The following is an 11,220-nucleotide window of genomic DNA, read 5'->3' as shown; positions in this document are numbered from 1 at the left end:
AGGAAACTGTACTGCTAACTGCTACATGAATCCACTCCACACTAATTTTTTCCACTCTGACGGCATTAAAACCTTCTTAGCCACCTTGGTGAGCAGGCTACTGCTGAGACAATGCTACTTACAGGGTTTTAGTTTTGAGTGAGCTTGGATGCCACAACAATACAAAATGGAAACCCTTCTCAATATCAACTACTGGAAAAACTGGGGGAGGGGGAGTAAGGTGGAAAGGGTGGGTGGTGGGTGTCTGTGTACATAAATAAGGTGCTTTCTTGTGTCCCTGAACTACTGCTCAGTATGTCATATCTGCTAATAATGCGTTTAGCAGTCATAAGGTCTTGGGTGACAAGTTGGACTTGATGATCTTTGAGGTCTCTTCCAACCTTATTGATTCTATGATTTCTAGAATCTTGCATCTTCAGTAAGGCAATACAAGTGCAGCACTGAAGATACACCAAGCACGCAACTGCAATCTCTCTTGGCTCAGAAGAGATAACAAAGGTGATGAGAAACTTCATAAGCAACAAGAGGGGGGATGGGTGTGTCCATAAAAGTTTTGAAATACTGTGGGTAATCTTAGGTCTGTCTTGAAAAAGGGCAAGTCCTGTGTTGGTCATCAGGCATTAACTGACACTGTTATCTGATTCTACCTCACTACAAGACACTTTTTCCCTATGTGAAGAATAAGTACTAAACCACTTTGTTTCATAAATAAAATTACAAAGAAAGACTACTTTGTAACAGTTTTAATGAATTTTAGCAGGCTACAGTAACTGTTACCATAAATACCCCTTGCTTTGACATACCATGCTCTTAACAACCCACGTGAAAACTAAGATTCCTTAGTTTCATAGCTGTGTGCACAATAGCAGGACAAACAGATAAATGGATAGCAAAGGACACAATTTGTTTTCCTTAGCAACTTTACTATCCACTACCAAAACTGCAGTAGCTATTAGATGTGTACTGTTGGCTGCTTTGTAGATTTTAGCTATTTACCCAGATGCATTTATTTAATCTTCAATTGCTGTCCCAATGAATATATTCTGAAGCGAATTTTAACTGATAAATATTTGTACAACACAATATACCAGAATATAGGATTTGTTGTAAATATTTGTTTATGAAAATATCTCTCATAGGTATAGTAGCATATTAACTGCCAAGCTACTTGACAGGTCAGGAGGTACATTTACAGTTAGGGAAACATGTAAGTTTAAGCAATAAATCATAAGAATGTGAGGCATATGCAGAGTATGATTGGAAGTGAACGGTTAGGTGATACCAAATGATTTCAAATGTTCAGCTCTTAGGGTTAACCAAAGGCATAGGCTTATTGAATGTATGTGCCTCTCAGAAAAGAAATTACTCTTAAATGCAAGTTTTCAGAGCAGTGTATGTAGCTTGCTCTTGGGCACAGCGCTCAGTACCACTTTCCTCTCTGCTCCTTTTTGTGCAAAATCAGCTGCCTAAACCCCTCAAAATCAGTGTTAATTAATATTCCACCAGGAATCCCCATGAGCCTCTAGTGCCACCTGTCCTTCAAAGAGGCAATAAGTAATTTATCTGGCAATAAAGTAATGTATCTGTACCACAGGTCCCACTCTTCAGATCAGCACACATGCAGAAGCAGATGCCCAGCTGTCTCAGTATTTGTGAGGTAAGTAGTGAAGCCAGCTAAACAACAGCTCCAGTGCTGGAGAACGCAAACAGATTGGATAGTTGCCTGCAGCACAGTATTAGAGCAGTTTGCATTTGGTACCAAATCAACCTTCTTGAACTACTGCTATGGTTCCTGTTCTTTCTTTCATTCCCATTCTGCATCCTAATACTATGCACTTTTAAAGGCCTGCTTGTCTTTCAGGCCTGCCATCCTCCCTCCCGCTCTACACATTTTGGAAGATGTTAACACTGAAGTTAAAGAATGTTCTTGCATGTAGAACAGTTGATATCTCCTTATGCTATACTGACACTGAGCAGCTGAGTTAGCACTCTTGTGCTTTAAAATGTTTTTCCACATTCAGGAGTTCATATAGAAGAGGGGTAAATGACAGTTAAACCTAGGAAAGAACATCACCTGTTTCTCAGACAAACACACTGTCTTGCCTCCTTCACTTGACAAGCATCAAGTTTCAAAGATGAAAAACAAGATCAGATTCTGACCATATGTAACATGATATTCGAGTGAAAAAATACAGAGATGACAGAAGGATGAGAAAAAGACTGGCACTTGTAGCTTCTACTGCTCATGCTTTGTGGTCTGGCAGATTACAGATATGCCTGTCCAAAACCCTGATTCATTGTTCTACTTCAGTCAGGTTGCTGAAGTGCTCAAATGATGTATAAATTCACCCCAGTTCATACACATAGTTCACAAAGTCTGGGATTTAGATGAATTTTGGGTTTCTGATGACTAATAAGGCTACTAATTTCTAGTGAAGGTCACAGGTACTCCAGTAGGTGCTAATTTAAAGTCCAGATGAAATACCTTTGTAAAAAACAACTTGGAAGAACAATTTAAAGATATGACTTTGGCAACTTCCTGAAAACTTGACAGATCACCATTTAAAGCATTAAGTTCAATATTGATTTTGTCTTGGACTGTTCAGTTGGGATTCATTTGTTGTGTCCTCAGCAATCAAGGCAAGACGGCACCTGAGAAAAAGGGTGTGTTTTTTTAATTAATGTGAACATGCATGCCATTTGAAACAAGCAAGAACTTGTTATATGCCACACTTCTTCCTGTGTCATCTGAAAACAGGCTGTACCAGACTTAGACTACATACATGAAACTAGCTGCATCTTAGAAATCTCTTAATGTGATTCTGACTGAACAGAAAGCACCAGGAGAACATGATGCTTTCTTCTTGTAGTACCTGAAAGGATGCTTCACAGAGTTTGAGGAAAAGAAAAAAACAACAGAGAAGAGACTACTAGGCTATTAAGTTTCCTCACAACTGAACCCCATGACATTGGAAACTATTCTCTTCTAACTGTTTTGTGTCCTGCTGCTGTCTTGTGAGAGAGTTAAAATTCACATGGAGGAGAATTAAGATCTCACAGTAGTTTCTAATTAAATGTTCACTCTTGTTTCTCACTTCTATACATCTATTTTGAAGCAACTACTTCTGCTTCAGCAAGTCATTGCTGCAAAGAGGCAGACAGGTACTGGCCTGTAAGCTCCATTAGTTATCTGAAGGCAGGGCCATTCATAGGACTTTGAACATCCACATTCTTTATCCAGATTAAGGAGTATTTCCCTCAGTCACATGCCACTTCCCTCACCTAAACTAGAAGTCGTGATTACTAGAAGTGTCTTTCCCTGACCTTGAGAGTCCGTAACGCTATCCTATTCGCTCACCACAGTCCTCCAAGATTCTCCCTTACAAATATTTTTCCTTGGCCCTCTTGTAACAAGTTACCATTTTCTTTTTGTAGTGGGGGAATGCAGAAGCTGAGTCCTGTCTCCAGCTTCTTGCACCATATCTTCCTTCTTCACTGTCTTATTTTGGTTGTCTGGATTTTGATAGCCAAGGAGAGGCTACAGGGGTGGCTCCTATGAGAAGCTGCTAGAAGCTTCTCTGTCTCCAATGTGGACCCATCTCTGGCCAAGGCCAAGGCAATTAGCAATGGTGCTGATGCCCCTCTGATGACATATGACAAAGAATAATCTCTTTAAAAAACAAACCGAAACTGTAAGTAATAGCTTTCTCCCCCACTAGCATCCATTCTTACTATTCTTTGAGCTGCCCAAATTACACTAGGCAAGATACTGTTGCATCAGAGAGCAAATGCTAACCCTTGACCCAAGGTCTGTCTTACGATCTTTATTTGTGACCCTCACTGGAGTCTGATCTTCACTACGTGCCTTTGGTTGCAAGTAACCAGACACAGTGAACAATGATTGGCAGAGACACTTGTTCTCTGATAGGCTTCAGCTTTGAAACAGACTTGATTTTATGTACCTTAGAATCATAGAATTGTCAGGGTTGGAAGGACCTCAAGGATCATCTAGTTCCAACCCCCCTGCCATGGGCAGGGAAACCTCACACTGGATCAGGTTACTCAGAGCCCCTTCCAGACTAGCCTTTTAAAAACCACCAGGGATGGGGCTTCTGCCACCTCCCAGGGCAACCTGTTCCAGTGTCTCACCACCCTCCTGGTGAAGAACTTCTTCCTAACATCCAATCTGAATCTACCCATTTCTATTTTTGCTCCATTCCCCCTAGTCCTATCACTACCTGACATGATGTTGGCGTGGAAAGAAATAGGTTAACAGTGTAATTCAGTATTACTCATCAGTCATGCATCTGATTTTAATAAGGTCTCTCAAATCACCCTCATTGTAGCAGGCACCAATGACGTGAACAATATCTAAAACCACGGAACTTCCTGTGCAGTAGAAACCTTTGACAAATGGCACCTCTAGTGTCTTTCTTTTTGGCTGGAAGTCAGTCATCTTTTGATATGTTAGGTGTAAATGAATCAATGAAAGGACTCTGGTGTAAACTTTAGCAACATACAACAGCATAATGATTTTTTTTTAACCTCTAGTAATAATTAATGCATTTTGATGGCTACACTTCAGTGCTAATTTATAATTAACTTCAGGTGCTTCTTTGATCTTGTTGGTATATTTTTTTCCCCATTTTCTTATCAAGTGTCTCCATGCAGTCTGTAATTATGCTGCTTAGTGTGACTGCAACTTTGAATAAGTAGATGCATTAATATATGCTTTGGGAAAACATCGGTTGAGCCAAAGCAAGCTCTTACCGCTGAGCTGGAGGATCATCTGAAGCACTGCTGATTAAAAACATAGTATTATATAAGCTCATAAGAGGTTTGCCACAAGTATAAAAACATTATTCTCAGTTTTAAGGTAATGGATGACAGAAACAGTAAAGCTAGCACTCTACCAACAATACAAACATTAAGGCATTCAGAACATTAATACCAAAACACTACAAAAGGCAAGTGCCATGTTTTATATCCACCTAGGCTCTTCCTCTGAGTAGCAAGGTATTTCAAACTTTTCCTGCATAATGAAATATTAAACCAAAAGAATTTTAAAAAGCATTAAAAGCTGTTAGAACAATACAGTGATACAACCATCTGAAGTAACAAATAAATATATAATGCAAGGGAGCTGAGCAGTGTAATTCATTTTCTCAGCTAAAGTAATGACCTGCAATTCTCAGAAGACAAACTCTAATCTTGTACTTTCAACACATCAATGAGATGTGCACCAGGGACACCATAACTGAGATTCTCCTGTTATGCACTTTCTGTCTGAGAAACATTAGATGAAAATTGCAACCAAGTGCTATGGACAGTTCTTCTGTAAACACATCAGTCCAGAGGCACAAATTGGGACTGGTATGACTTCCCTAGTCATGAACCTGATGTTTCACTAGTATGCTACTCCAAAATCAAAAAATGGCTACAATTATGCAGGTATAAAATATGCTTTCTACCATACATTTCTCTCCTTATGCAGTGAAAGTCTGAGTGTTCCAGCAACTGTCCCTTTCTAAAAGGCACAGCCTAAAACGGTCACAGGTAATCACACTAACTTGCAGTATGGATTCATATGCATGCACAAATGTATTTGGTTGGTTGGAAAGGACAAAAATGGGGAGGTTAGTATTACTTAACTACAGTACTGTACAATCTTCTAGTGCATAAAAGTTTTAAGGAAACTTATCTTTCCAGGTGTATTTTGTGATGTCATTTCACAAACTTATGTTTTGTTGTTTTTTTTAACTTGCTGTTAAATATGTCAGCAGCACAGGTAGATGCTAATCCTGACAGTGCATGATTACTTACCATGATCTTCTCACTCTAGAACCACTTTCATTCAAGACAACAATTGTGACAGCACTTGAAATATCCATTAATCTACTTTCTGGGCTCTGACAAGAAGATAAGCACAAGGTGCATATGTCACTTACGTGTTTGTACCAAGCAAGGTCAATATCTGCTCTGCCCTGTCTCTCCTATCAGGTTCTGAGATGCTCAGCAGAGACAGGATTCACAGCATCTGCTGTTGAGTGCCCTTCTGAAAGGAAGAAACAGATGTGAGATGCAAAAGCACTTCAGCTTCCACCTCCTTCACAGTAGAAAAGGCAAATAAATCACACTGCTATAGAATAATCATCAGTGGTAGCTGAACTAGCTAGTTTAAAACCGCCTCACATGTCTCCACACTACTGCACAGCCAGGGCTTTGCCTGGGACACTTGTCTGTGTCTCCAGTACACTGTTGACATAATGCAAGGTTAATGCTAGAATTTTTGATCCATCAATGCTCAAAAACCTGTCTCTTGGGGTTTTTTAACCACATTTTCTTTCAAAACATTCCTGCTGTGGCTGGTCTTTATAAATGGCTTCTTTTTCATAGGTTTTTCATTAGTCATTTGATCTGAAAAAATGTACAGTCACTGTTCATCACAAACATTTTTCTTGAAACCAATCATCTGAATAAAACAATGTTTGAGCAGAAAGTGCTTCAATACAAGAAAAAAAACACAACAAAACGAAAACCCAACAAAAACCTCACAGAATCAAACAGATTACCCAGAACTAGAATGGCTCATTGCCTTGGGAAATTACAGAAGTTTCTTTTAGGACAGAAAATGTCAGCTCCCAATCTATCAAGATAAATGCCTGTTTTCTTAAGTGCATCCAATGCTATGAAGTGCAGATAAAAAAGAACTAGAATGAAATGAAAATGTAAATAATTGAAAGGTTTGGATTCAGTACAGTTACAGTTGTATGATTCAGCGACGATATAGTTACCTGAAAAAGTTACCATGAGCTAAGCAAATATGTGAATGTACAGCACCTCAGCTAGTTATTCACAGACATGCTGCAATTCTGTGGTAAGAAATGTCACAGTCATCATGAGATGGTGCCAAACACATAGTAGTTACCAGAGAATACTAGCACACTAGAAAACATACTGCAGTTTACTCATGGGGCTTGGTTCTTGTGCTAATAACTTACTGCCTATTTTGGAAAGAAAAGCTCCTAATTAAAGCCAATTCCTTCTCAAAAGTGGCTGTAGCTCTTGCTGCATGAACACGTTATCATAATGAACCTCTGCCTCCTCTGAGGAAATAGGTGTACAAACAATGGATTAGACTGTGACAAAAACCCATGCACGTTCTTTGCATGTGCTGTGCTAGCTAAACGTGAACACTGCAGTGATCTCTTTATGCATTTCTGCAGCTAAATGTCCAACAAACTAAACATTTCAGAACAAATGTTACAGCACCAGAAAGAAAGAAATGCAGACTGAATGCTAGGGACTTCACTAAGTGCCTCAATATCGATGTAAGTATGCAGAAATGGGAACAGGTGCCTGACCTGCACATACAGATTAAGGCTGACGTCACCAGGGACCCAGTGTCTCTAAAAACACTTGGACAGACATTTAAATCAAGCCATTTAAGAAAAAAGTAACTTGTCATCAGTAATAACAAGGTAACTTGAGAGTCCGAGGGAAAACTGATACGGACTGACTTTGTGCCGGGGAACGACCCGCAGGAGGCAGAGCAGAACCTCACGACTGGCTGGGGGCGGTGCCTGCCTGCACCAACCGGTTTGCCCCGCGCCCAGACAGGTGCCGCTCTGCCAGGCCCTAGCGCGGGTCATAATGAGCCCTGCGGGCCCGATAACACACAGCTGGTGCCTGCAACTGAATCTCTTAACAGCAACAGGTGTGGGCCTAGCAGCGGAAGAGCTGACGCACTCGGTGGTCCCAGCAGACATCGGTGAGGCGGGCTCATGGAAGCAGCATGCACCAGGCATGGAGGGAGGCCGCAGGGCAGCTGGACCTGCGTTTCTGGACCTGTCTCGACCCACAAGCAGCAAAGATCACTGCTGGCAGCTGCTTTATCAGTGCAGGGTCGGAAACTGCATCACATATCCAGCTGCAGCTTAAGTCCTCACACGTTTGTCTAAACTCCAGCAGGTCATGACAAAGGTAAGTGTGACTAAGTCATCTTTACCTCTAAACAGTGCGTTCTCCATTTATAAACAAGAAATGGTACTTGGCTCTTTTAAGATCTACTTTCATTTTATTGGCAATATATTGTGTCCTTTTCAAATGTGGCTTTACTAAGAAAAGGTCCCTGAAATGCTTTCATAATCAAATGCATTATCGTTTAGAGTCAACAAAATACTTATGCTCCTACTCCTTTTTGAGATCAAGACTAAGTTATAGCCCACACAGAACCCTGGAGCTAAAGTGCTTCAGTGATGCTGGGCCCAGTTCAGCAAAACACAGTAATGTATTTGTAGCTCACTGAGGACAATTGGAATCAAGCACAGACCTGAAGTACTATAGGTATGGATACTTAACCACTCATAGCACATAGCTAAGTACATTCTTCTGTCAGCTGCACTGGCTCATTTGCCATGCCTATCGAAAGCAGTCATTCTCGGGAAATGGAAAGAAAAGTTGATCCTTGTATCTACATAATTTATAGAGTTTGAGTACTTGCACTTCCAGTTCTGTTATGTACCAGACCTAATAAAAATAGTGCCTTAATATATCTATGAATATAATATCTGTAAAGAAATGCCATTAACGATATAAGAAAAGAACTGCTGAAAACTCTCCTCTGTCCTAGTTATACCAGATCAAAGCCATACATACAGTGAAAACCTGTTAAAGAGATTCAGATGAAGAATAAACCTGTTAGGCAAATCAAACCAGCCAGTGGTAATATGATGAAATTCTGAAATAACTATCAAAAAATGCATCCCTAAAACTCTCAGCTAGATGAATACATATTTTAATACTGTTTGACAAAGTGTGCTGTCTCTTTTTTTTTCTACTACACAGTATGTATAAATAAATTCTTTTCAGGAATAGATTTGTTCACCAGTGTGTTCATTTTTCATTGGCATATAAATGTTTAGGAGGTAATGTGCAGACAGGGTAGCACTGAAAGATCTGAACCCCTCTAATTTCAGTATATCCCTGTTTGAACTGGACGACTTGGAATGTCTGCTTCCTGAAACAAATGAGTCAGGATTAAAGGTAGAGTTGAATTATTATTTATTTCTTAAGACTGCAGTTTATATATTATTGGGGTACCATATTTACTCATTAGTACATAAAAATTGTGTCTATAAATTCAATATCCTGCATCATTACAAGTATTAGTATACCAAAAAAAATATCTGGAGTTACCAACCTAATTTCATTACAAGCTCATTAATACCACTATTCCAACTGACAGCAGTGGCACAGGTTTATTAAGCTAGACTGAAGAAAAACATGGGTTTTCTGCCTGTACCTACAGACAAACACATACTCACAAGCACAGCCTTGGGTGAAAACTACTTGTGTCTTCTACTCTTCTCAAATACGAGCTGTGTAGCAGAATTAGATTATTGTCTTCTCCAAAAAGAACAGAGAAAACTATTAGTTCTCTTGCTTCAGTGTCTTATCCCATTTTCCAAACACAAACTCAAATTCAGCTTCATCAAGTCTGCTTATTGATTTCAGTTCAAACTGTAGGTACTTTCACACCTCTTAAGAAGTGTCAAGTCTATAGAGACAACGTGCAATGCATACATTAATAAGCTAATGCATACATGTAATACAGACAAGTACTTTGCAAAGATAACATGAAGAACTTCACATCTGCTTGCAAATCATCTGTATTTTTCCATGTGAAGCTTTCTTTATTGCTGTTGTTATTCATTTGATCACCATAATATACCATCTCTATCAGGAAAACTTCATCATTCTATGTTTGCTGGCCCTAGCAGAAGAATAATTCACTTCTAAGGGATGAAGATATGTTTGTTTTCAATTCAAGCAGTCAGTTGTACTCTTAAATATCATCCTTCCACCTTCATGTCACTGCTAGCTTTACAGTAACTTTCCTTGCAGTGAGCCAACCCCATTGGCACTTTGATTATCATAACCTCCTACTATGCTTAGCATAAACACTGCCAACCACAGACCCAGTTTTCTAGTAACATATTAGGTATGTCATGTTAGCTAATCTGCCATAAAACATTTATCCCCCTGCAGGGATTAAAAGAATGACATGCTGATGTTCTGAAAGTATGAACAAGGAAAGTGGTGCTTTCCCTGACAGGCCTATATGGCTTTCATGAGTTCAGCAACACTAATATATGGGAAACAGCTTCTCTGCTCTGTTTGGCTAGAACATGTCAGTCTATGTTTGCTGACTAAGGCCGTGGATATTTTTATCATAAGTACCTTATCCTCCTGCCTCTGATCTTAAAGCCATGTTGCACTGGACTTCATCTGGGGAAAGATTGGACAGAAAGCTGAGTAAGCATAAAATTACTCAAAAACTTATGGGTCTCTGTGTCGTGTTTCTTCCACTACTATTAGTAAAGCCCTTGTCTGTGTCAGTTATGTAAGCATATTTTGATCCAGAAAATTCACACCATGGTATTTTGTCCATGTGGTATTAATAAGAACAGTAAAAGAACTGATGTATACAGGGCAGGATCCTGTTAGGGAAAGTAAGGCTTTTTAAATTATATGTCCTACTAGCTGTTTTCACACTTTAGCTGTCAAAATGAACTAACCAGATACTTTTGAAGAAGGAAGTAGCGGTCCATTTGCTAAGCTGAAGGCACTCAGAATTCCTGTCGTATCATATCCTATTAGAAAGATCAGTAAAGGATAACAATTGTTAGACACTCTTCTTATTTCAAACCTTATGTTCTTTAAAATACTTTAAATTACTTTTCTATCTCAAAAGATTTTGGAGTTGCTAAGATTCTGTCAGAGAATAATGAAATAGCTTCAGAGAATGCGAAGTTTTTCTTTTCCCTTCCTGTTATCACTGAACCTGAAAGGTAGAAGGCTATGTGATACCGTATCCTGTATAAAACACTGTTCTATTTTGGATCCATTTCATAAGCAAATAGCATAATCAGGGGGATAAGCTGTTACTATGTCACACACTCTGAATAATTTACTTACAACATCTGGAGTGCATCGAAGGTAAAGCAACTAAGCTGGTGAAGGGTCTAGAGAAAAGTCATATGTGGGGCAGCTGAAGGCACTGGGGTGGCTTAAGTTGGAGAAAAGGAGGCTGAAGGGAGACCTTGTTGCTCTCTACAACTACCTGAAAGGAGGCTGTAGCAAGGTGGGGGTCTGTCTTTTTTCCCAAGTAAGGAGAAGCAGGCTCAAGTTGTGCCGAGCAAGGTTTAGATTGGACAT

At 39.5% G+C, this 11,220-nt stretch overlaps 1 long non-coding RNA gene across 1 annotated transcript; it reads left to right on the top strand.

Annotated features, from left to right (window-relative positions):
- The first annotated feature begins 401 nt into the window (after positions 1-401).
- On the top strand, positions 402-7,844 carry LOC128898363 (uncharacterized). The gene is made up of 3 exons (XR_008462820.1): positions 402-498; positions 1,595-1,657; positions 7,712-7,844. It is a non-coding gene; the product is annotated as an uncharacterized LOC128898363 (long non-coding RNA).
- Positions 7,845-11,220: the final 3,376 nt, after the last annotated feature.

This window comes from Dryobates pubescens, chromosome 22, assembly GCF_014839835.1.
Source record: "Dryobates pubescens isolate bDryPub1 chromosome 22, bDryPub1.pri, whole genome shotgun sequence".
Lineage (NCBI taxonomy): Eukaryota > Metazoa > Chordata > Aves > Piciformes > Picidae > Dryobates > Dryobates pubescens.
Note: the sequence above shows the minus strand (reverse complement) of the source record. Positions and strands in the feature narration are given on the sequence as shown.